Source organism: Polypterus senegalus, chromosome 4 (assembly GCF_016835505.1).
Source record: "Polypterus senegalus isolate Bchr_013 chromosome 4, ASM1683550v1, whole genome shotgun sequence".
In the NCBI taxonomy this organism is placed as follows: domain Eukaryota; kingdom Metazoa; phylum Chordata; class Cladistia; order Polypteriformes; family Polypteridae; genus Polypterus; species Polypterus senegalus.
The window spans coordinates 25,424,157-25,450,849 of NC_053157.1; the positions used below are offsets into that span (position 1 = coordinate 25,424,157).

Consider the following 26,693-nt stretch of genomic DNA (forward strand, 5'->3'; position numbering starts at 1 on the left):
GGCACATGGACACAAACACCCACACACTCGCATAAACTGGGCCCACTGACAGCTAATAACTAATATAAGATAAGTGTTTGGGATGTGGGAGGGAAATTCATACCGACACAAGGGGGAGATGCACAGTACACGGTCACAAAACTTGGACTGGGGTTCAAACTCAGGATTGCAGAGCATTTTGCTAACTTGTATATAAATACACGGCACCTAAAATGTACTGTATTCTTTATTACAGTTTGGCATGAAAAGGAACAGAAAAAACAAGATTTACAGTTGCCATGGGAGACATGTTGCCAGTTTCACCAGCTCCTTTACTTTCCAATTGACTTTTTGCTAAAGCTACTTTTTTTGCCTGTGATTGATTACGGTGACATATTGGATATGCATGCATCCTCCTCTATCTTATGGAGCCTTGATTCAGTGTACCATATATCTCTGTGTTTTATTACAAATGCAAAGTTGCTTACTCATCATTGCACTCTTATAATTGGGTGGGCTGGACATCATTATCCACTTGCAGACAACAGCATTGGTATATTATTATCTATAAAGCGATTCTGGGTAAACTTCCAGCTACTCTGTCTTAGTTCTGGTAGTTGTCAGTTGCGCTCCTCCAAGTGGTTACATTTTACTGCACCCCAGGTTTTGACCGATCTTATTATGCACCAGTGACATGGAATAATTTGTGAAACGATCAAACATTAGATACATTTATATCTATTTATGAATCTAAGGGCTTCATAAAGATTGTAGTGAAGAAGACATGCAGTTGTTTTTCTTAAGAGGCCAGTGTGTTTATGTACAGCAGCTATTTATTTGTGGAGATTGTATTTTACATTTTATATGCTATAAGTTACATTATATATATCTACACTGAATATATGTTGTATATTACATTGCATACGTTGTATATTACATTATATGTGTTTACATTGAATATATGTTGTATATTACTTTGCATACGTTGTATGTTACATTATATAAGTTTACACTGAATATATATATTGTACATGGGCGGCACGGTGGCACAGTGGTAGCGCTGCTGCCTCACAATTTGGAGACCCGTGTTCACTTCCTCCCTGCGTGGAGTTTGCATGTTCTCCCCGTGTCTGCGTGGGTTTCCTCCCACAGTCCAAAGACATGCAGGTTAGGTGCATTGGCGATCCTAAATTGTCCCTAGTGTGTGCTTGGTGTGTGTGTCCTGTGGTGGGCTGGTGCCCTGCCTGGGGTTTGTTTCCTACCGTGCGCCCTGTGTTGGCTGGCAGTGGCTCCAGCAGACCCCCGTGAACCTATGTTAGGATATAGTGGGTTGGATAATGGATGGATGGATGGATGTATATTATATTGCATATGTTGTATTTTAACATGTGTAGAGCTTGCAAGAGAAACCTGTTCAAAGCAGCAGTCCTGCAACAGAGATTTTAATCTCAATGGGACTTCTGGTTAAATAAAGGAATAAATAAAAGTTAAAAAAATAGAGGCACTCTCCATTATTATGGCTAACTATATGTCCAAAATGAGACTGCAGATATGTACTCTATGTACATTGCAAAAACAAAAGGTGAACATGCTCTAAAAATACTCTATGCTCTAAAATGGTGGCACCAGTTTTGTAATATTTCAAAGGACACGTCTTTTGTGGCCTGTTCACACTTATCATTTCATTTTCCAGTCCTGTTTCCAGAATGGTTTCACTTTACTTTTACTCTTTATGACAGATGAGCTCCTAGTTCAAAAAAAAAGGTTCAAGTTTTTTTTTTTCAAGAAAACGTGAAATTTGCCTCCTCGGCTGCATCCAATGGCAAAAAAGAAAGAAAGAAATAAAACAAGGCAAATTAAAAGCTTACACAGTAATTCTAAAAGCAGTTGACATCATTTGAGGAAAATACTTTTTGTTAAAACCTAATGTATATTAGTTTGATAGTACATTTTACCTAAAACATGCACTTGATAAGCGGTCATCCATCTGAAGCTAAACATGTTTGGGCCTGGCCAGTACTTGGATGGGAGACCATGCAGGAAAAGTCTGGGTTGCTGTTGGTGGAGGTGTTGGCGAGCCCTGCAGGGGGTGCATAATCTGTGGTCTGAACATGGATCCCAATGCCCCAGTGCCATGATGGGGACACTGTGCTGTAAAAATGGCGCTGTCTTTCGAATAAGACATAAAACTGAAGTCCTGCCTCTCTGTGGTCACTAATGGGCATCCTTTGTAAAGAGTAGGTTGTAGCCCAACATCCTGGCCCCCAAATCCTCCCTGGTCTCTAACTGGCTAATCATCTCTCTCAACCTTTCACCACCTAACAGCTAATGTGTGGTAAGTGTACTGGCACAAAAATGGCTGCCTTCGAATCATCCAGATGCTGCACATTAGTGGTGGATGAAGTAGCTCCCCACTCACTGTGTAGAGTGCTTTGAGCAGTGAGAAAAGTGCTATATTAATGTAAAGAATTATTATTATTAACTTTAACCCAATTATGTCTGTGCATGTAACATACTGATTGACTCAAATCCTGAACATTCACAACCCAGTGGTATATCTAAACATGAGGCAGCCCAACAGCCACATTTAACTTTTGCAAAATTAATTTTTTAATATACAACACCTAAATCTAATGGTGATGTCAAGAGTAAGAAATGAATGGCATCAGCACCTCCAACTCACTGTGCTAGCTGGCATCCCAAAGAGTAGAGGGCTGACTTGTAGAAAAGGAAGGGACTTATCAGTGCTTGACAAATACTAACACAGAATGATTAACTAAACAAATAAACTGGTCTGCAGTCCCTAATGTGCCTTTGAGTAAACAGTGAGACATCAGTTCAGAGATTTCAGGATGTTGTAGACAGATGCAAGGAAGAAAGAAGAGAATGACCTCTGGATCAAGTCCAGGACAAACAGACGTCAGCCTCAAGGCTCTGGACAAACAAATCACATGGAAATGAAAGTCACATCAATGCGAAACAGAACCATCTGGATTCATTTCCTTCAAAAGAGTGCCTCAACAAAAAACAACAGGATATCCTAGCAGACAGAGGTATGGCCCACTCCTGCACCTTGTTATCTGTCTTCTTGTTTTCTGAAGCGTTCAGTGGAAGGCCAACTGGATTTCAAAAAGGACAGGTACAGAGGAGCAAACACCAACAGTGACGGGCATATCTGTAATATGGTCCAGCATGAAGGAATGTGCCCTGTGATGGACTGACTGGCACCTCATACAGGGTTGGTGGCCATACAGAAACCAAAGTAACCAGGATAGGACACTGAACTGGACAAGTGGGCTACAAGACGGATTGAAGAAATGAGCATGGGCATGTGCCCTGAAATTGGCTGCCTTTTCACCCAGGGTTGCTTCCCACCTTATGTACAGTTAGTTCTGGCAGGATAAACACCATGTCCTTGTAACTCTGAAATGCAAAGGCAAATGGGAAAATGGCTGTTTGTGGTGTATGAGCTTGCTAACCTTGGCACAGAAAAAGACAATTTACTGCCCGGTTTAGAGTATAATTGATGTACATAAGTACCACCCATACATTTTCTAACCCACTAATCCTGTTTAAGGTATTGAAGGGTGGCAGTCTGTCAGAGTGCACAACCACATACAAATCTACAGGAGCAAATAATTGGAAAATCTGGAGTTACCAGTTAACGTACAAACATCTCTGGGATTTGGAAGCAAAACGCACACAGCCAAACGAAAGGAACACATGCCAAGTCCACTCAGGCAGTACTTGGGTCTGAAATGGTTTGCCCAGTGAGAGTAATGGCTGGATGGATAATGGAAGAAAACCACTTCAGAGTTCAAATTCAGGTTCATGTTAAATTTATTTAGTTCAATGAAAAAACAGTTCATAGTGTATGTTGTACATGCCAGAGAGGAAGGACAGGTATCCTGGGAAGGATTCATATGCCTGACCAGCAGGTCATAATGGATGGACTGAGCAAACAGGCTCACCAGGAGCAGTTCATTCCTCCACACAACAGGTGACATGCCTCCTCAGGGCTAAACCCGATCAGGACACTCGCAGGTCTGGAAACACAGTCCTGTTGGGGTCTTTGGAGACCACAAAGGGGTGGTGCCGGGGGAGAACTTCCCTGTTTTCCGCATGAACCGGAAATGCTCCAGATGACCCAGACAGGAGATCGGAAGGAGTTCCCGGCTCTAGTTTAAAAGAAATGGAGTCCGAGTCAGAAGGTAGTGGGCAATACTCTTTTGGGGGAGGAAGAAGAAACTAGTTTACTTGGCTGGTAATAGTATGAGGAAGGCCTTTTTCTTGAAATAAAAAACATTTATTTGCACCTGAAATTGTGTTGGGTATTGATGTGCCTGTGGTTTGGGGATCAGTAGCGTCCCCTTGTGGTTAAAGTGTGCTTATTAACCTTGTCAAATAAAATGCCCTCTTACTGCCCCAAGCCATAAACTCCAACCTGCAGGTGGGTGTAAGCAAATTCCATGACAGGAAAAGTGTCCATTACGAGAACTAAGAGAACTTAGTGCCATGGCAGAGTCGGTAGAAACGATGTCCTTCCCTGGTTAGATGAACTGCCGACAAGCACTTGTATGAGTGCCAATGACTGCCAACTGTGGCTCATTTAAACGTGTAGAACTCTGCGTTCTCTGGCAAAAGCGGTATCTCCTGTACCTCTAACACCATTTTGTTAGTATTTATGCAGGCGGTAACTGCATGTCTGCCAGACCTTCCGAGGTAGGACGTTCGCCTCCACATGGGATGTGTGGTTCTCGGAAGTGGAAAGTCAATGTATTGTGTTTTCTCAACATTTCTTTTGTTGTACAGTTGATAAATGGCTGTAATGGGATCAGCAGCGTCATCATACTCATTTGGTTTAAAACCAAAGTAATTCTCAGCAGGTGCCACTGCGTTTATTTTATTCCATGGCTTTCTTCCGATTGCACATTACAGCATGTACTGGCACCATCACAGAATTGCTTTTTTCCTGTGCGTGTGTCAGATTGTTTCCCAGCAAAATTAAAATCATCTCTTTTTTTTTTTCTAATCTGCCTACTGACATTTTTGAAGGTCTCCCTCTAGTTGTTTAAAAAAAAATAAAACTCAAATTCCGATTACCTCAATACACAACAAACAAAACTGTCACTATTAAAACAAAATCATTGGATAATATTGAGCACTAGTAACGGCACACTGCAGGATAACGTGCAATGAATACACTTGACTTGATCATTCCTAGTTTTCATCCTCTTTCTCTGTACATTTAACATTCGTTTGCTCACAGGTTGATGCGCTTGCTGCTTCCTGAGCAGATCTTCTGTTCTCCACCCTAGCGGCCCGCTTCTTCTCTTCTTTCATCAGCATCTTTTCATGTTAAAACTGATGAAGTCAATTGTGTTGCAATTATTTAGTAAGTTTTCTTTAATTTTTCACTTAAGCTGGCACTTCAGTTTTCAATCTGCCTCAATAATGATTTAAGATATGAAGAGGTAGGGGAAGTGACAGTGAAGGTGGCGGAGATGATAAAAGCATCTGTACAAATGCTCCACACAGCCTCCATGCTGGCCTCTGCCGAGAGTTGATTCTACACTAAAATAAAATAAAAATAAAAAGAGGAATAACCTTGGAGGTCAATCATCCCCCAGAAAGCGGATAGCAGAGGTCACGTAGTATATGTGTACCAAATTTCAGGTCAATAGGTGAAACGGTTTGCGAGCTACAGGTGATTTAAAATCCTGGACAGACAAACGAACAGCCACTGTAGTGTATTATATAAGATCAGCCCACCTAAATCCATATTACAGAGGATTCAGACCCCTTCACATTCTACACAATTTACTGTGTTGTAGATTACACATTAAATACATAGATTTTCTATTTTTGCCTGTCATTCTACACTCAATACCCCACAATAACAAAGTGAAAACTTGTTTACAAAAAGGTTTACAAATTTATTACAAATCAAAAACTGAAATCTCTCATTCATCTAAGTATTCAGACTTTTCACTGAGGCACTCCAGATTATGGTCAGATGACCCCTGATTACTTTTTTTTATTTTTTAATGTATTGATTTTAATTAAAAGCAAATAACAATCTATACAATCAAATCAAACTTAACAAAACCAAAATTCAACCCGCACTCATATGAAAGTAAGAGAGGAGAGTCAGCCAACAAAGCAAATCTTTGAAGCAGCAAAGAAGGAAGAGTATCATTTTACTCTGCTATAGAAGCTTATTCTAAAATGTTATTGATTAGATCCTGTCATATTTTTATAAAGTTTTGAACAGATATTCTAAGTGAGAATTAGATTTTTTCCAATTTCAAATACCGTATTTACTCGTGTACCACGTGCCCTTTGTGTAAGATGCGCACCTAAGTTTTCCAAAAAAATCGCGGAAAAAAGTTTTGCCCCGTGTACGACGCGCGTTGTGATTGTATAGGAAGCGTTTAGAGAGAGAGAGAGAGTGCTGTCGAGCGAGAGCGCGAGCAAGAGGGAGTGCGAGTGAGCAAGCAAGCAAATGATAGAGAGTGAGCGTGAGTGTATGAGCACGCGAGCAAGAGAGAGCGGAAGTGGGTGAGCAAGCAAGTGAGAGAGAGCGGGAGTGGGCGAGCAAGCAAGCGATAAAGAGAAAGCGTGAGTGCGTGTGTATGTGAGCAAGAGAGATAGCGCGAGTGCGCGAGCAAGCGAGAGAGAGAGCACAAGTGCGCGAACGAGAGAGAGCGCAAGTGCGCTAGCAAGTGAGCAAGCCCAAGCAGAAGAAGTACACATTACAGAATTACATTTCCTCATGTATGACGTGCACCTGATTTTGTAATGCTAATTTTCGGGAAAAAATGTGTGTGTGGTACACGCGTAAATACGGTAGTATCGAAGATCAGTTACCCCTGACTTAAAAATAGTGGGGTGGGCTTTTACCAGTTGAGCAAGATAAGTCTACGTGCTAGTGGTGAGGTAAAGGCAGTTACAGTTTGTTTGTGCCTCCTGTTTGCTTTAATTTTCCTTGAGATGTGTCGAGATCTTGACTGGAGTCTACCTGTGGCAAAATGAATTGACTCATCATGGTTTAGAAAGGACCTACAAGTCCCACTCCATACCAGGACAAAAACCAAGCTCTGAAGTCCAAGGAACTGTCAGTTGACCTCTGCGATAAAATTATGGTGAGGCATAGATCAGAGCAAAGTGGTAGAACCATTTCAAAAGCTTCGAGTGTTTCCAAGAGAACAGTGGCCTTAATATTTGTGAAACAGAAGCATGGAACCACCAGGAACCACTCAGAGTTGGCCGTCTGACAAAGCTGAGTAACTAGGCAAGAATAGTGGCCTTAATATTTGTGAAACAGAAGCTTGGAACCACTCAGAGTTGGCCGTCTGGCAAAGCTGAGTAACTAGGCAAGAAGGGCCTTAGTCAGGGAAATGACCAAGAAACCAACGGTCATTCTAAAACAACTTTAGAAGTTCACTGCCAAGATGGGAAAACCTGTTGAAAGGATTGACCATCTTAACAACACTCCATCAATCAGGCACATATGACAACCTTCTTGGAGTTCACTAAATAGCATTTAAAGGCATGAGGAAAAAGATCCTCTGGTCTGATGAGACAAAAACTGAACTCTCTGGGCGCAACTTCAAGCACTATGTGTGGTGATGGCCAGGCACCGCTGATTACCTTCGCTAATACCATTCCCTTGGTGAAGCATGTGAATTTCCCCTTGGGGATTAATAAAGTATCTATCTATCTATCTGTCTATCAATCAATCATTGTGGAGGCAACATCATGTTATGAGAGTGCTTCTCAGCGGTGGTGATAGGGAGACTGGTCAGAACTGAGGGAAGAATGTGTGCAGCCAAATTCAGAGAGGCCCTTGAAGAAAACCTTCAGCAGACTGCATTCAACCTCAGACTGGGGTGTCTATTCACTGTTCAGCACAACAATGAACTGAAGGATACAGCGAAGACAACACTGGAGTGGATTCTTAAGTGGTCTAGCCAAAGCCCAGACTTAAACCCCCATAGAACATCCGTGAAGAGATTTGAAGATGGTAGTTAACACCTCCTATCCAGTCTAATGGAGCTTAAGAGGATCTGAAGGGAAGAATGGGATAAACTGCCCCAATTCTGGTATGCCAGGCTTGTAGAGATTTATCCAGAAGACTGTAATTGCTACCAAAGGGGCTTCTGCAAAGTACTGAATTAATAATCTGAATGCTTATATGAATGAGAAGTTTCATTTTTTGAATTATAATAAATCTGCAAACCTTTCTGAAAACATGTTTTCACTTTGCCAGTATGGGTTATTGATTGTAGATTGATGGGCACAAAGGGTTCAGAACATCAAGATGCCCGAGTACTTTCTGAAATAAAGGGTTCAGAACATCAAGATGCCCGAGTACTTTCTGAATCCAGTTTATACAAGGAAAAACAAATAAAGCTTAGTGTAAGCCACTTAATCCTCTTCAGGGTTGTGTCCAGGCTAGGCTGGAAATAATGCAGGAAAAAGGCCTGAACAGGACCATCACTGGCAGTATAACAGAACAAGACCATTACATGTCTGACCTTGAAAGTAATGCCAACAAAATCAGACCAATTAAATCCAGTCACACTGAATGACATATTACTCTTTTAATTTATTCTGCAGCAAAATGTATGTTAGGCATCAAAAGAATGTTTTACATGTGAGACGCATCACAACTACTAAACTTGGATGTAAAAGAAACACTACGTGAACAGAGAAGTAAAGAAAAAAGGCTTTGATTAGCGGAAATATCTGTCAGTAGGCAGCAAAAGTAAACTGTGATGCTTTCAAAGAGCTAGCTCGGTTTGATTTTTTCTTTCCTCACATTTGTTCAGTTGGTTTCCTTTCTTTGTGTCTTGCAGAGGATGAGATGAAAGGTGAGGAAAACACGCAAAGAGAACCCATTCTGTCAAAATGACTTTCTGGAGAGTAAAAGAAATCCACCTACTTCAGATTGCTGATTTGCTATGACATTAATAAATATTTTGCTTCATTTTTTTGTTAATAAAAGGATTCCATCTTGGGAGGTGTAAATTGCCTTGCCTGGAGTGGTGGCTTTGAGGCTAGGGATCTGCGCTGTAAACGCCTGAAGTGTTTGGGCCCTTAAGTAAGGCCTTAATCTACAATTGCTCCGTCCTGGGTATGACGTTAATCTGCATCCAGCCCTGCAAGCAGGTCCTCCAACTTACAGGGAAAACTTGGGGTTTGATGGCAGGATTGGTACTCCAGACACCGTAAAAAAACCTCACACTGTTCAGTGTGGTGCTGAGGTGTCACTCGCTGCAGGCGGGTCACTTGTGGGGTGGGTGCGGCAAAGCACTATCAGCACATTGTCTTACAATGTCTCCGGGTCATAAATGACGTCATTTTGCATTTGAAATCAGAAAACACCTTAAATGTCACATGTTTAAATCACAGAAACGTCCTAAATGCCATCTGTCTTAAACGTTAGGATCATCGGTACAACAAGTTAAGACGATCAATCAATATTAATAATGTCCAGGCACTTTGGGAGAAAAATGGGACTTGAAAAATCTATCTTAGAAGTACAGTATTATAATACGGTTAATAAATGTCAGAATCCTGTTCAGGCGTGTCAGGAAAACAGATAAAGGTCACGGGAACAACAAAGACAAGAATGTACCAGGAGCAGGTTGATGTCTAGAAGAATTAAGGAAATCAGCAGATGCCCTGCATCCAGCAAATACTGGACAATTTTCACATATACAGAAATTTCAAGGGTAAGGGCTAATCCTGACAGATATGAGAAGAACAAGAATGTTGTGTAACAAGACTTTTATTTTGGGGTGTCTAAGCTAGTTCTGCTCTCTGCCCAAACATCTCATGTCTTTTAACCAATCAGATCAGTGTGCAAGCCAACAAACCAATCAGAGTAAATGTTAATGTATATGCATTAATTCAGCACTGTTATGTAATTTCAGTTATCTATAAATTTCAACTCGACCTTTGTTACTTTGGCTCATTCTGTAACATACTACTGTGATAAACGCTCCTCTTCATGAAGACATAATTAATGACATATGAACAAAGCTTCCTCCTGCTGGTTCCTGACTTAAACAGGTCCTAGACCTTTCCTTAATATATGTCCAAATTTAATTTCTACAACAGCACCTAAAAGGGGGTGTCAGAATCAGGGACAGCATTGGGTCAGCATATGAAGACATTGTAACGGTTAACTTTATATATCCGCATTGATGAAGGAAAAGATTGTCTTCAAGAAATTCACTATTTCCACCCGATGTACTAGTTAAGTTTTATTTGTTTAATTTATTTAGCGTTATTTGGCGTCTCAAGTCAAACTTTGTGTTATGACAGCTGGTAGACTCACTCTTCGAGAAGTAAGAACTTACTGGAGATGCATTAAAATTAACAAGGACACCCAAGCTATTTTCCCTCTAAGCTGCGTGGAAGCCTGACCAGGCATCTTGCCTGTTGTGCAGTAATGTTTCTTTCTACTTTTCCTCCATTACTTTTAGCAGTGCTCCTCAAATCCCTGCTTAAAAACAGTTCTCTGCCTGTAAATATTGTGTTTACTTTAAAAAAAAAGTCAAGCAGAAGAATGAAAATGTGCCAAACAATACCAACTGAAGTTTCACGATCACTGAAACGAATATTAGCACCATTAGTGATGGTTTATACTTCACGCTCAGAATGGTTATGTGCCCGCATCATAGTTGCCACGCGTACCGAGCATTCTTTTGACACATTTTCTAAGCACTTCGTCAGAAATTAACATGACGTGTGTGTGAGTTGCAGTACCAGCAAAAATACGGGTGGCATATGTGTTCAACTTTTGGTACACAAAGTTAGCATCGTTATTAACTATAAACATTGTGATGGATGGCCAGCTTCATATTCCGGCCCTCACCCCCAGGCCGCCAGGAGGAGCTCTCCCGAGAGCATGGACGGGTCCCGAGTTCCAGCAGGGCCTCATGGACTATGTAGTTTTTATGCGCAGCCCTGCTGGATACCTTGGAGACCACTGGGAGTCGCTGTCGGGAGGCCAGTAGATTCATTTGTGCACTATGACCCGGAAGTTCGTCACATGAAGAGTGACGGGCTTCCGGGGTGAAGGAAAAGGATTTACCGTGACCCGGAAGGAATAAGGACTTGTGGACTGTTGGCCAGGAACACTTCTGGGTCAGGGGCTATAAAAGGACCATGGGAACTCCCAGACAATGAAGTGAGCTGGGTGGTAGGAGGGCAACGCGTTTGGGAGTGGAGGATTGGTTATTGTTATTATTATTGTGGTTGATTTATGAATAGTGTGGAGTGGAGGGTGCTTGGTGCACATAATCATTATAATAAAAGAATTATTGCACTTTTACCTAGTGTTTTGGCGTGGTACCTGAGGGTTCAAGGGAGCACTAGCGCCCCCTGCTGCGACAACATCTATGTACTTCGATTTTTGATAAATGGTTCAATGTAGTGAAGCAAATCATCAAACTTAAATGTCTTCATGGTGCTTTTCTGCATCCATTTCTAGCATAGGTAATACAAGTAATAATGAGATACATTTAAAGGTCTCACATAACATCTTCTGTGTCACTGTTGTCATCTTTTCTTTATATTTTGCACCTTTGCAACAGTATTAGAATGTAAAGAATTTTTATCTTTAACATCTGTCTTCCCTCAACTCACAACACTGTGAAACCAAACATTGTTTTCTCACTGTGATGATTTCTCACACTGCCACCTGGTGGAATCCTCCAGATTTACTTAAAGTATATGTGCGAGTATAGACAGTACGCTGGCTTGCGTAGCAGCAGCGTCCTCAAGCGCAATCGTCATGTAGAATTAAATATATCCCCGGCCTTACAGTGAATGAGTTGGTGGCATCTGCGCTCCCTTACAGAAGTGCAGTAGTACAGTATGTGTCATGAAAAGTGGCCATTCTGTGTGACGCTGGTAAGATGTACAAGAGGATGTGGCCTTATTTTTTGTTTTTTCCAGATTGTGTATTCATGCATGATGTGATTAATTTACATAAAATATACATATCCTGTTACACACATGCACATGGGAGACACTGCAGGGTTCTAGTAAATGTAATTACCCACCGGGCCAGAGGATAGCACTGTTTTCTGATCCTTTCTCTCTTTCTCCCTCTGCTGGCTGGGTGATTGATGGCCCTTCAATCACTGGCATCATCTCTGGTGTCCGTCGACCTGGACCAGCCCCCCTTCACCTACTTCAGTTCTGTTTGGACTTGTGTCTGTAAAGACATCACTGCAACTAACTGCATATTTGATCTACTCAAAACTGTCAAATTATAAGGGGTTACCAAAGTAGTGCCCCAACTCTTTATTTGTATTCTTTGCGTCATTTTCCACCTGCTTGAACTTTACATAGCTAACTTATTGTACATTTCACGGTACCCGTCATGATCAGACTGAATTTTGGAGTCTTATAGCCTTTTTCATTGTGGAAAACATTTTGCGAAACGTTGTTAGGGTTGTGACCCATGCTTCTAGGGGCGTGGTCTCCAGGATTGTGACCTTGAGTTCAACAGCAGACGGGATAAAAGGTCAGCAGTTGGACTGAACGTTTTCTGATCTGTGGATGCATCCTTCAAAGCCCTAGTGGTATTCTCTCTGATTGATATTCGGTGTCTTGCCTCGTTTTCGACTTCTTGCCTTTATTTTGACTGTGAATTTTTGCCCTCTCTTCTGGGTTTTGGTTGTTTCATTTTATTTTATTTGTTTTGTTTTGCCTTTGCTTGCATTTCGCAGTTTTACTCAAAAAATGAGTTACTGGTTTCCTGCCGGGGCAGGACAGTACCAGAGTAATATTTCAGTTTTCAGCTAACACTGGAACACTAATGGGACCTCTAATTACCGTGGGGTATTTCATACACTGACTGTTGCACTTCATGAAGTAGCAGAGTTTACAATTTGTAGCAACTGTTTCTTAAACTTCTTCACTCCATTTGCTGACAGACTAAACTAAAGAGCAAACTTTAATAAAAGTCCTTTCAAATGAAGTTCTCAATCTGTGGATCTACAAGTCATGTGGTCTGTTCTGTACAGTCCCACGCTGGTATTTGTCATCATCCAGTTTTGCTCACATTACTAGCCTGGCTGACTCTAACTCATGTAGGTGTATTCGCACTTTAAAGTGTTAGAAAAAAGTTGGAGTGAAGGCATTTTAAGAGACTAGTCACGGCATAGCTAAAACTCAACTGCACCTGGTGCTCACAGCACATATTGAATTAACATTTTGCTATCTGTAAAATCTTCCAGCTGTTGTGCTAATATATAATGTTCCTAATGTATAACTCAATTTGTGCCAACATCTGTTTCAGTGTTAGCTCAATTAGCATCTCTGAGTAAATCAGAATTTTAAGCATCACAACCACCAACCAATACTGTACATACTGTATTAAAATAAGTATAACTACAGTGGTCTCCATAATGTTTGGGACAAAGACAACTTTTTCCTTAAAAATGAAACAATTCTGATGTGATTAAAGTGCACATTAAGGGGATTTGCATACATTTCGGCCTCACCATGTAGAAATGACAGCACTTTTTCTACAAGACCACCCCATTTCAGGGCACCATAACGTGTGGGGTGTCACAGGTGTTTCTGAACACTTAAGTGGGCTTCATAAGACACCTTGGCTTGCTTTTACCCTTTGGAGTCTGGAGTTGCCATTGTTCAACATGAGAACACGAGCTGTGCCAATGAAAGGCAAATGAGCCATTATGAGACTGGAAAACAAAAATCAAACCATTAGAGACGTCAGTAAAACCTTAGGGTTACGTAAATCAACTGTTTTAACTGTCATTAAGAGGAAAGAACTCACTGGTTAGCTTATAATCACAAATGGACTGGTAGGCCAAGGAAGGCCACCACTGCTGACGATAGAAGAATCGTCACTATGGGAAGGAAAAAGCCCCAAACGCCTGTCTGGGACATCAGAAACAGTCATCAAGAGACAGATGTTAATGTGCCAGACACTACTATCCACAGACTTCATGAACTGAAATATAGAGGGCACACTGCAAGATGAAAGCAATGGCTTGTCTATTAAAGCAGTTATATTTGGTACTTTGTCGCACATCCCTTTCATGCAGTGGACTGCTTGATTCACAGCCATCACCAGGTGCCAGGGGGTTCTCTGGTGATGCTCTGCCAGGCCTCTAATCTTCAGCTCCTGCTTGCTTGTCCCCTTAAGTTGTCTCTTCAGTATACTGAAGGCCTGCTCAATTGAATTTAAATCAGATGACTGGCTTGGCCATTCAAGAATATTCCAATTTGTAGCTTTGAAAAAGTCCTGTGTTGCCTTAGCAGTATGTTTGGATCATTATCTTGTTGTAGGGTGAAGCAGCGTTAACTGAGTTTGGAGGCATCTACTGGAACTCAAGTACATTGGATGTTTCTATACACCTCAGAATTAAACACCGCCAATAGTTCAGCTGCAGGTTTCAGAGCACACAACCTGCACAGCATTTGGATGTTACTGTGGAGTGTAATCAGGGGATTCTGACAGCAGTTTATCCATGCAGACACCTCAGATGTCTTATTCCGGAGAGAGAATAATTAGCAGGTGATCCCTGAACCAACGCAGAAAACGTTTTTCCTTAAAAATAAGTGAATATGCTTTTTATAAAGCAAATATTACTTTGACAATTTCACTGTTAGTGAAAACAGTGGGGTGAGCTTTTTTCATGACTGACAATGCCCACCAAACTTGCAGTATCTGTATACTAATTTACTAAACCTATCTTATCTACTTTGGGGGAGTCGGCGTCAGTGGGGAGTCAGCATCTTTCTTTTGATATTCTTCATATACATTCTCATCTCATATTCCCTAGAAGTTCCAATAACTTTTCTCCATTATATTCAGTTGTAATAATTCTGCAGAATTACTGACATAATCTGGAAGCAGCAGAGAAAAATGCAGTTTCTGGAAGATCAGTTCATTTAAAACCGGGAAAGAGATATCTTAGTGATTTTATTGAAAACTTTATGCGTACTTCTCTGACAATTACAGTAAATATTGTTATATCAGCCAGGTTTCAGGAATTAAATGCCTGCCATCAATGGGGGAGGAGCGAAAGCTTTAGATTCATCAAAAATTTCAATCTCCGTTTTTTTCGACAGATCTCGATGTTTTAGGGCCCCCGATACCAAAAACATTGATATCTCGAAGATGGGCATGTGTCTGTCTATGTGTGTGTGTGTGTCTGTGGGTCACAGTTTCTTGAGGAAGGTCTAAAGCTAAAACAGCTGGATGTAAAAATACCAAACTTGAAACTTATGCCTGTTATGAGATGATGATGTACTGATTAGTTTTTGAGCCAAATTATGTAAGAGAAAGAGACACTCTAGAGGAACCCTCTAATACTGTAACTCTGCAGTTAATTATGAATTCTTCTCGTCACTTGCCATTGTAATGACCTATTTTATGATCAGAAAGATCAGCATCAGAGCAGTAAATAATTACTGAAATGTTATAGAATAGTTCAGGTAACTTGGTTCCTAGGGTAGCAAAGCCTTGTCGTGCTCATGTCTGAATTGTTTTGCTAATGATTTACAGTATTCTTTTCATTTGATGTATCTGTATATAAGCCTGTGTTTTGCTGCATGTGTTTTGTGGGTGGTCCCCCAAGAGGTGGTGCCACCCGCCAATCACCGCTAAGAACTGCCCTCCAGCTGATAAAATGAATCTTGGCAGTTCATTTCGAAAATGCTTAAGAATGTTAAGTGAGTTACCGTGATTTTTCCTGTGCTGGTGATTTTTTGCACATTTTGAACCCGTGACCTGTTTTTGAGTACTCCTTGGGTTCAATACAGGGATGTTGTTCACATGGGTTGCCTTGTGTTGCTGGCAACTTTTTATACCTTTTGCTTCTCTACACAATGTAACAGAGCATTTTGTGAGAATAAATCTTTTATTTTATAAAGATACTCCATTTGCCCTTATATCTAGTAGGGGTTTGTCAGGAAATTCTCCTCACTGGGCATTTTTGGAAGTGGTTTTGAGACTCCAAGTTCACAACAAACATAAAGCAGAGCCCATGCCAAGAAACAAAACAATTACACCTACAAGCCTGATTGTGGTCATATAGCACAATGGTCTGACATCATGGGAAACACATTTGGCTTACAATCATAGAGTCCCTGATTCAAGAAATGGCCTCTGGTTGAGAAAGTATAACTCAAAGCAACTTGAGCAAGGGAAAGGCGCTATATAAATAAAATGCATTATTATTATTACTGTAGATTCAGACAGGGGCAAACCTATTAAATGGGACTGTAATTGGTTCAACATTTGCCAATCGGAGTTTAAACCTTGTCTATCTTGCTAATCCAATATAATGGTTCTTTGGGATGTGTTTAGTAAAGTCTCAGATGCTGAGTGTTCTGTATACTTACTGTACGTTTTTTATTGTTATTTTGTTGTTTTTAAGTTATTATGCGTCCTATTTTAATACATTTTCTGTTAAGTCTATTATCAGGTACGGTCCTATTATAAGTGTATCCATTCCTTGTGTTTCGAGGGTGAAGCTCCAGGAGGCGGGGCCCACCGGACATCACCAATTCTGAGCCCTCTCTCTGGTCATTTAAGGTCACAGTAAGCTCAGATGAGGAAATCATTGCATTTGTTTGGAGTCCTTGTTGAGTATTCCATTTCCTTTGGATTTTCCTTGTTTTTCTGACTTTTTGTGTCTTTAGGCTTTTAATTACAAAATACTGTATTTACACTTGTTTGCACTGGGATTGCACTTTAGGCAACCCACCTTTTGCATATTTTGGCTGTTTTGAAGTTTTCCTTGTATCTTTCCTATTTTTGTTAATGAATCCTAATATATAAAGATTCTTTGCTTGCCCTTCTGTGCACATACTGGACATTTACAGTCATCCTCCCTCTTGTAGGGCTCTTGGTATACTTTGTAACAACTCTTGTGATTTTATCAGCTTGCATGTTTGGGGCCGGCTAGGCTGGAAGCCTGCAGCTAGCAATCATGACAGAATTTGAGGTTAATTTCACTGGGCAGGCTACTCTTGTGGGGCTAGGCGTGATTCTCAAAGGAGAATACACGTCTGGGGCCGAGCTGCACAAAACTTTGCAGCGAATGCAGCAAACTCCTGCACTGCAAAGTCTACACCCACAGTGCTTCATCCTAAAACAAGTTCCTGCAATTCCTCCAGTCCATGAAGTTTAAACTGTCAGGTTTAAAGGGAGAGAGCAAAAGAAACTGAACAAAATATTTGACGCCGAGAGAAAATAAAAAGCTAAAATTGCTGGTATCAATTCAGGAGCTCAGCAACACAAGGTAACTAAAGTGTAATGATTAATTTGTATGCTGTAATGAGCGCAGAGGGGACAGACACACACACACATAGACCACTGAAGCTACTTGTTATTTTACCTGCCTAAGGTAAAGTCATCTCTGATGGAGGATCGCAGGAATCTTCGATTAGAGGGGTCTTTGCATCAGATTGGCTGGCCCAACACTGACTCACCTGTGGAATGGCCAATAGGGGGAGGCAGCTTGATGGCCAAGGTCTCCATGACTCTGAACAAATCCAAATTGTATTAGTTGATATCATCTACTGTTGAATTCTGCTGTGTACTTGCAATATTTCTATTGTTCTATTATATTGTATTGATGATTACTTGTGTTCTGTCCTGTGTATTGTATTTGCACCCTTTTTTGACACCCACTACACACACAACCTACCTGGAAAGGGATCTCTCTTTGAACTCCCAAGGTTTATTCCATTTTTTCCCTACTACCGTATTTTGTTGGGAGTTTTTCCTCGTCTTCTTAAGAGAGTCAAGGCTGTGGGGCTGCCAAAAGGCAGGGTCTGTTAAAGCCCATTGCGGCACTTCTTGTGTGATTTTGGGTTATGCAAAAAAAAATGTACTGTATTGTATAGTACTTGGCTCCACGTTTGAGAAGTGCTGCCTCTGTCTGCTATGATATCTTTCTTTTGCTATATAGCATAGCAACAGCAAGTCAAGTTTAAATAAGTGTTGTGGTCTTGGGATAAACTAAGTGTTAAAATGCTTTGGCTATCCTGACATGGCATGTTTGCATTTCCAATTAGACAGTAATATTAAATATGTTTAGTTACTCATCTTGATGTGCAGTCAGAAAGTGAGTGTTGTGCAGCCTTGTCTGTGCTTTACCAGTGTGGGTAGTTGGACTTGTTGATTCCAACACACCGTTTACTTCAAATGCATATTTTGCTGTTCATATTTTCATGAATATAGTAGTCAACTCTTTCAAGCTTATATCGACTCTTACACTATCACTGTGATGGTGAACAACAGAGAGCACACACAGCACTTACACCAATGTAATGTAATTTAATCTCACCCAGTGATGTTTTTTAATACCAATGTATAATCTGATACTACAGAAAAGGTTTTTCCTAGCATCAAGTTCTGATCATTTTTAAAACATGTAATGTGCTCACTGCACACATGACACACACATTTATAAGTCTAATAGGATATTTTAGGAGGCTTTGACTGTAGAAAGCTCATTGTAATCAGAAGCTTGCCGTCTGTCTGACCAAGTTAACGAGAGCACCCCTGATCTCTGCAGTTCAAAGTCACCGCTCCAACTCTGAGTGCCGCCTTCATGAGGCATTGGATTAGTTAACAGATGTGACACTCAGTGAGCTGTCGAATTATTCCCACCAGGTTTTAATCAAAATGGACTCAAGGTTGTCTCCAGACATATATAATATATGTCTGGCATCTGCAAGACTTTTGTCAGGCTGGTTAGGCTGTTGCCCTGCCATTAAGGGGTGCCTTCTGTTATGTTTGAGACTCTACATCAGGGGTGCCCAATGCGTCGATCGCGATCGACCGGTAGATCGCGTTGCATTCAAAAAATTTTTTTTTTAAACATTAGTCTATCATATGTCCTCCCAATGGCATTTGCCACTTAATTGACATACAGGGCGGTCAGTCTGAGATCTCCATTCTTCTAACATACTGGTCATCCCGCACGCACGATCAAACGCACAAGCTACTGCAAAACTCCGGCTGTGATCTAGTTAGCCTTCCAATTTATATCGACTAAAGAAGGGATTTTAAAAACATTTTTGGGGAGGGTATGGGCTGGATGTGGAATTAGAAGAGGATTTTTTTTCTCACAATGTCACAATCGATGTGTGTTTTTCTGATCTGTCAATCTATCATTGCTATTCCGAAGAAGGAAAATGTGGAAAGGCACTTTCGAACTGTTCATAAAAACCACAACACTGACTTCCTTCCGAAAAGCAATCTGAGAAAGAGAAAGGAGAGGAAACTAAAATCACAGTTAATTGGACAGCCGTCATTTTTCACTCGGCTGAATTCAAAAGCTCATTGACTGCATTATTCGACTCTACTTATTTATGTGAGTCAGCCTTTTCCCACATGAAGATTATTAAATCCAAATACTGTAGTGACCATAAATGTATTGAATTGTTATTGTGCCATAAAGGTTATTCAGTTATGCAAGGTGCAAGGTACGACAACATATATTTTATGTATAAAGTATACTCAGTATATATATATATACAGTGGAACCTCTAGATACGATCACCTCTGTATACGAGAAATTCAAGATAAGAGGAAAGTATGAGCGAAAAATTCGGATCTAAATACGAGCAATGGATCGCGTAACGAGCCACGAGCTAAGGCTGTGGTTATGCGTGACGCGTTTCCCGATCCGCCTCGACTCGGGGATTCACCCAAGCTGATGCTGCCAGCTCGTCAGCTCACTCAGTGTTCCTTGTTCTCCCGTAGCGTGAGGATCTACGCGTTTGTGCGCTTTGTGATTTCATTGTTTCGCTGTAGCAGTTCGCTGTATAAGCATATCCAAAAATATCGCGGACATGCAGACGGAGAATAGGAGACGATTGCCCTGAAGAGGAGAGGGAGAGAGAGAGAGAGAGAGAGAGAGAGAGAGAGAGAGTCGCGGCGAGCGAGAGAGAGAGGCGAGAGAGAGAGAGATAAGGAGAGAGAGATGCGCACGAGAGAGAAGAACCATCAGCTCAGTTATGCTCACATGATGCTCAGCAGACAAAGTGCATCCATACTACTTGTATTGCAAGACATTGCTCGTTTTATCAAGTCAAAATTAATTAAAAAATTTAGCTCGTCTTACAAAACACTCGTAAACAAAGTTACTTGCAAACCGAGGTTCCACTTGTATATATTATTTATCAGTGTTATTTGTTAGGAAAATTGATTTTTATGTTGATATTTTTGGGGGTACGGAACGGATTAACTGGATTTCCATTATTTTCAATGGAGAAGTTTGTTCTAGATACGAGAAATTCGCTATACAAGCTCAGTGCTGGAACGAATTAAACTCGTATCTCGAGGTTCCACTGTATATATATAACATTTTTATTTATTTATTTTTTTTTGAAATTTTATTAATTTCATTGCTACCATTCCATACAAATCAATCAATTTTTACAAAAAGTAGGATTAAGAACAAGTCGACCCCTACCCCTGAGAGAGAGAGCATGGCCAACTGAGTAAAACTTAAGGCTTGTAAAACATACCTAAATTGATGAGTTTGATAATCCAATAGAGATGAATGGAGAAGAAAAAGAAATGCAGAAATAATGGCTTCCTCTGTGCTTTAAGAGCTTATTCTAAAATATTACTGATTAGATCCTGCCATGTCTGGAAAAAAATCTGTACAGATCCTCTAACTGAGTATTTAATTTTTTCCAATTTCAAATAATATAACACATCGGTTTCTCACTGACTTAAAAGAGGAGAGTTTGGGTTCTTCCAGTTTATCAGAATAAGTCTGCGTGCCAAGAGTGTAGTGAATGCAATCACAATTTGTTTGTCTTTCTCCACTTTAAGCCCCTCTGGAAGAACCCCAAACACAGCTGTTAATGGATTAGGAGGGATTGTGAGTCCAAGGCTGTCTGAGAGGTAATTAAAAATTTTGGTCCAGAATGATGTTAATTTGGTGCCGGACCAAAACATGTGACCCAGTGAGGCTGGGACTTGATTGCAGCGTTCGCAGGTTGGATGCCCTGGAAACATTTTGGAGAGTTTTAGACGAGACAGATGTGCTCAATATATAATTTTGAGTTGAATAATTGTATGCTTTGCGCACATGGAGCTCGAGTGAATTCATAGCATTTTTAACGTAGGCAGATCATTTTGATCCGGTCATTTTAAAAGTAGCTTGCAAGCCGAAAAAGTGTGGGCACCCCTACTCTACATCATAACACTGTGTTTCCTCCCACTGTTGCATCATGGTCTCCTTTTTGTCTCAAATTTTTGACAAAGGGAAGACAAACACCTGTATGACAATAAATAAAATAAAAAATGCTTTAGATCTGAAACCCGTTAGGAGCTCAGAACCTGCACACAAAACATTCAAGAACAGGAACTACTGTACAAAAACATGTGGATGAGTTGATGGAATATTTGATATTAATACTGATGATCTGAAAAAGGAAGACAAGCTGCTGCCCTGTCCTGAACTCACAAGGGCTTGCTTTACCTACTTAGCTAACATGAGCACCTGCCTATTTCAACTAGTCATCATAGTGCTGAAAGCAAAAGCCAAAAAAATATAGCACAGTATAAACATGACTTGTAAAAGTACTGTCAAAGAGCAAAAAGTTTAGCTGACACACGGTGGATACAGTGTCAAAAAACAGAGTCTCACTTTTCTAAAAGGATCAGAGGAGCTGACAATTTTGCATTGTCCATACATGAAGCCCACGTAATGAGAGACCACAGTATTTTTTAAGCACATTGTTACTTTGTACTGTCCGTCTAACAGATTTTGGCCACTTTAACAAGACGCAGGAACAAATGTATGAAACATTAGAAGTTGTGTGAGGAGGTGATTCAGTCCGTCAGGGTAATTTGGAAAGTTAACACCCAAGATGTTTCAATAAAAGCAGTGAAAGTTTCTCCTTCAATTATATGACTCAGTAATTTGCTCCGGATTCCCATGACCCCTTGTATAAAGAAGTGCTTCCCAGCTCCAGCTCCCTTGAGGTTCCTTCAGTTTCCTTGTGATTTACTGTTTAACTGAAAGACTTCTGATAGATGGAGGCTTTGAGAATTTTGAAGATGTTGAAGTGACTCACATGTAGTTTTCAAGCCTAAAGAGGTTAAATCCGTTTTGCCGCTCAAGGCAGGACATTTCTGGCACACTTGTTAGCTTTTCTTCTCTAGAGCTCCTTTGGTCAGAATTGTGAACAATGCTGCACATGCACCCTTGCTAATTTATCACAGAGGCTGTGCGTAATGTTCATAATTTGTATTCAAGCTAACATTTAATTAACCTTTTTAATTGCTTCTTTACATTGCCTGGACAATGAGTCTGTCAATGTAAATGTAATTCTCTAAATCTTTCTCAGAGGTTTCATTCTATGGGTCAGTGTCATCCAACTTGCATTTATAATGAATTATTCTTTTACCCTAACATAAACCAGCTTGGCTACATTTGAATGCTTATTCCACACGTTCGCCCGATTTGAAGATGATTCAGAAAGATAACTGTGAATCCATTGAAATATTATGTGGTTTGTTTGCTGCTCTTGTATATAATAGAAACATCATCATCTCATATTATATCAGCCACACCACCTACACTGCAGAAGAGGTCCTTCACCTGAAGCTAAGCATGTTCAGGCCCGGGCAGTACTTGGATGGGAGACCAACCATGAAAAAACTTGAGTTGCCATTGGGAGAGATGTTGGTGAGGCCAGAAGGGGGGTGCCTATCCTGTGGTCTGAATATGGATCCCAATGTCCCAGTTCAGTTATGGGGTCACTGTGCTGTAATAATGGTGACTGACTCTCTGTGATCGTAAACAACCCTTTGGTATCCTTTGTAAAGAGTAGGGTGTATCCCAATGTCTAGCCTAAATTGCCCACTACTGCCAAGTTATTCTGCCCCCTAGTCATCCCCTGACTCTAATTAGCTCTCTCTCACCACTTCACCACCTAACGGCTAAAGTTTGGTGAGCGTACTGACACAAAAATGGCTGCTATCCCATCATCCAGGTAGATTCTGCACATTGGTGGTGGTTAAAGTGGCTTCCCACACATTAAAGTGCTTTGAGGAGTGAGAACAGTGCTATATAAATTTAAAGAATTATTGTTATTATTATTAACCTTAACCTGATTATGTCTGTGTGTGTAAAGCACCAATTGTCTCAAATCCTAAATATTCATAACCCAGTAGTATAGCTAAACGTCAGGTAGCACCAGGGCCACATTTTGCTTTTGATTTTTGCAAAATTGATTTTTTAAAATATGGCACATAAATCTAATAGCATAGTCAAGAGTAAGAAGCGTATGGCATCAGCACCTCCAGCTCACTGTGCTACCCAGCCTCCCAAAGTAAGGAGAGGGCTGGCTTGTAGACTTACCAGTGCTTGACAAATACTAACACAGAATGATTGAGGAAAAAACAATATAAATGTAAAGAATTATTATTAATTATTATTATTATATAAAAGATACATTACAATAAATAATAAATACATTATTATGTATAATATTATCATTGTGGCGGACGCCTGGAGCCTTTCGGCCAGGATGCACAGAGTATGGAAGGACCGGGTGGGAGAGTATTTTAGCAGAGTTTCTCCCCCGGGCCGACAGAGGGCAGCCCCCCTTGGGTTCCAGCTGGGCCATGGGTCATAAACATGGGAGCTTGTGGTGTTATGGATCCACAGCTCTCTGAACAAAGGCCGTTTTTTTAAATAAATAGTCACCGCTTAGTGAGGGGGCGTGGTGGCCATAGCAAGCCAAGGGGCAATCTGTGGTGTGGGTGTTTCTCACCTAGTGCACAGGTGACGAACTGCCCACATCTGTGATTGTTCCCGTGGCTAATGTGCTGCAGCTGCTATGGCCCTTCGCAATATAAAAAGAAGCGCAAGTCGGTTGGGAGGAGAGAAAGGAAAAGAAAAAAGGAAAAGAGAGGACGGAGGTTACAGGGAGCAAGTTGGTGCAAGAGAGAGAGAGACAAGGAGCGTGTGGACAAATGAATGAGCGAGCGCTCGCGGGCAGCTGCGAGGAAGCCTGGGTGTTGGGCCGACACCCAGGAGCTGGAGATGAAGTCACTCCCACTGAGCGATCAGGTAGCGGGAGTGACCACGGAAAGGCGACTGGTCGTAGAAGACCGGAAAGGCAGCGGGAGTTGCGAGGCTTGGAGTTGCAGTCCTTGGTGTGGACATCCTGAAGACCAAGGAGTCCAAGTCTCAGACTGAAGCCAGGATCGGGAGGTCTCCAGACCTGTGTTTGAGTAGAAAAGGGCAGCTGCAAAGAGTGTCTCGCCTGCTGCTATACCCAAGCAGGATAAGCAGGTGAGACGCTAACCGAAAAGAAGCACAGAGCTTGGCATTTTCGTTTGTTTTAAAAATTGCTTCCTAAAGAACGTTTTAACCTCGTTTTAAAAGGATTGTTTTTTGTAGTGTTTTTAAACCTGCACGTTTTCTTTTATTGGATTATATATTGAACTTTGAATCACTGCACTTTATTGGACACGTTGTTTTTGTTGACTATTTTAATAAAAGCACTTTGCACCTTTTGAACCATCCCCTTGCTCAGTTGTTGCCTCTACTGTCTAGCTCATCTCGGTGACATTATCGATGGTGTTGGGTTCAAGGGCTCCTGAACAGTGACGGGAGCATGGAGCAGAACCTGCATTGTCACAGAGCTCAACCCTGCTAGGGCCTGTGGCCACCACCAGGGGGCACATGGAAGTTTTCAGGGCCCTATTTGGCAGCACTTCTGCCACACCCGGAAGTGCTGATAGAAGAAGCTCGTTGGGCACCTGGAGTCCTTCCGGGTGCCCTATAAAGGGAGGCAGTCACCACCACTCAACGGCTAGAGTCGGGAGGAAGAGGACAAGGCCTGAGGAGGAGTGGAGGTGGAGGGACTGGAGGCAGAGAACGGACAGGACTGTGTTGTGGTGATTTGTGCACTGAACTGTAAAAATAAACGTGTGTGCTGGGTGCTAAACCTGTCGCCGGCCTGTCCGTGTTGGGGTTGGCTTCACATCATATATAACAGCTATAATACTATGCATATAATAGATATTTGCCAGACGCTAAGGTAACTACAGGAGTTAATGAAAGAGAAAATGCTGCCTTCTACTTTCTGTGCTGGTGTAATTTAACTTCACGCTCCATAAGTTATTTGATTTAATCAGGCTATATGTATTTTCTTTACACTTGTGAATAGTTTAATATTATGCAAAAGCAGAGGTGAAAATGTCTAATTAAAGTGTTTGCTTTTAGTGTTAATACAGTCGCTGGTAATTAAAGAGTGTTGACGTGGGAAACACGTGTGAGCACTGGATACCTTAGCTGGCTGCTCTGTTCTAATCATTTATTCCTTATTATTGTTATTGTACAGGGTGGGCCATTTATATGGATACAACTTAATAAAATGGGAATGGTTGGTGATATTAACTTCCTGTTTGTGGCACATTAGTATGTGTGAGGAGGGAAACTTTTCAAGATGGGTGTTGACCATGGTGGCCATTTTGAAGTCGGCCATTTTGGATCCAACTTTTGTTTTTTCAATAGGAAGAGGGTCATGTGACACATCAAACTTATTGGGAATTTCACAAGAAAAACAATGGTGTGCTTGGTTTTAACGTAACTTTATTCTTTCATAAGAATATGTAAATTAGCCATGCGGCGCGGCGCTGCTCTGCCAGTTCACACAGTTCAGCATGACATATCCAGTAACAGTACTCTTAATATTCTCCTTATAGTCAGCTAAAGAACTCCTCAAATAAAAATACTTCAAGCTATTCAGTTTTTCTTTTTAAAAACGCATACAGAGTGGAAATTGGCAGGAGTACTGATTGGGTTGTGACATTACCCATGCATGAAGCAGATCACAAACAATCTTACAGTACGCTGTCACACACGTGGGCATGGGAGGCAGTCTAAGGGCTTAAGTGGGGGTAAGATGCAGAGCCAAGGGTTGATGAATGCAGACCACCAGAAGGAAAGCTCAGCTAAGACTCCACCCACTTCCACTGATACATCACGCCCTCATGCAGACCTCATTTCCTCCTGAGATCCCATCCATTCTTGCCCTCCTCCTATAAAACCTGGATCTTCACTCTCCCATTCAGCCATTATTTTTGGCTAAGTCCTTCATGGTTACTTGTTTTCTCATTTGTTTGAGTGTTGGAGAGATTATACGGGGTGGAACCCCCAAACCTTTATCACTCTTTGTCTGTTTCTTCCACAAGGCATATGTGAAAGTTCACCGCATGGATGCTACAGCACTATGATTTTGTACTGGCCTAGCAAAGCATCATGGGACACAAGGGAAAAAAATGTTCATGTAAACCAAGCATACAACAAAGCTCCAGGAAAATATCTGGCAAACAGTCACCGGTGAAGGCAGCATACTGCTGTAAAAAGCACTTTGGCGACTTTTGCCAATCAACACCAGTCGTTACTTATAAGAGGTTAGAGACAAACACTCCTATAGTCTCCTCTCTGTTTACTTCCCTTGCTTTATAAGGCATTATTTGTATGCAGTGTTGCACACAGACCCCATAATCGAGGTCAGCCTTCTACTGGTGGAGACCAACCACCAAGTCAACGTGATCACATATCAGTCATGAAATGCCAAGGCAGAGTGACCATCTTGGATCCCTGGAACAATTCAAGATTACCAGCCAAGCAATTTCATGATGGACAATAATAATAATA

At 41.2% G+C, this 26,693-nt stretch overlaps 1 protein-coding gene across 3 annotated transcripts in view; it reads right to left on the reverse strand.

The window, feature by feature from the left end:
• Positions 1–26,693, reverse strand: part of csgalnact1a (chondroitin sulfate N-acetylgalactosaminyltransferase 1a) — a 451,987-nt gene that overhangs the window by 136,422 nt on the left and 288,872 nt on the right. The window lies entirely within an intron of this gene.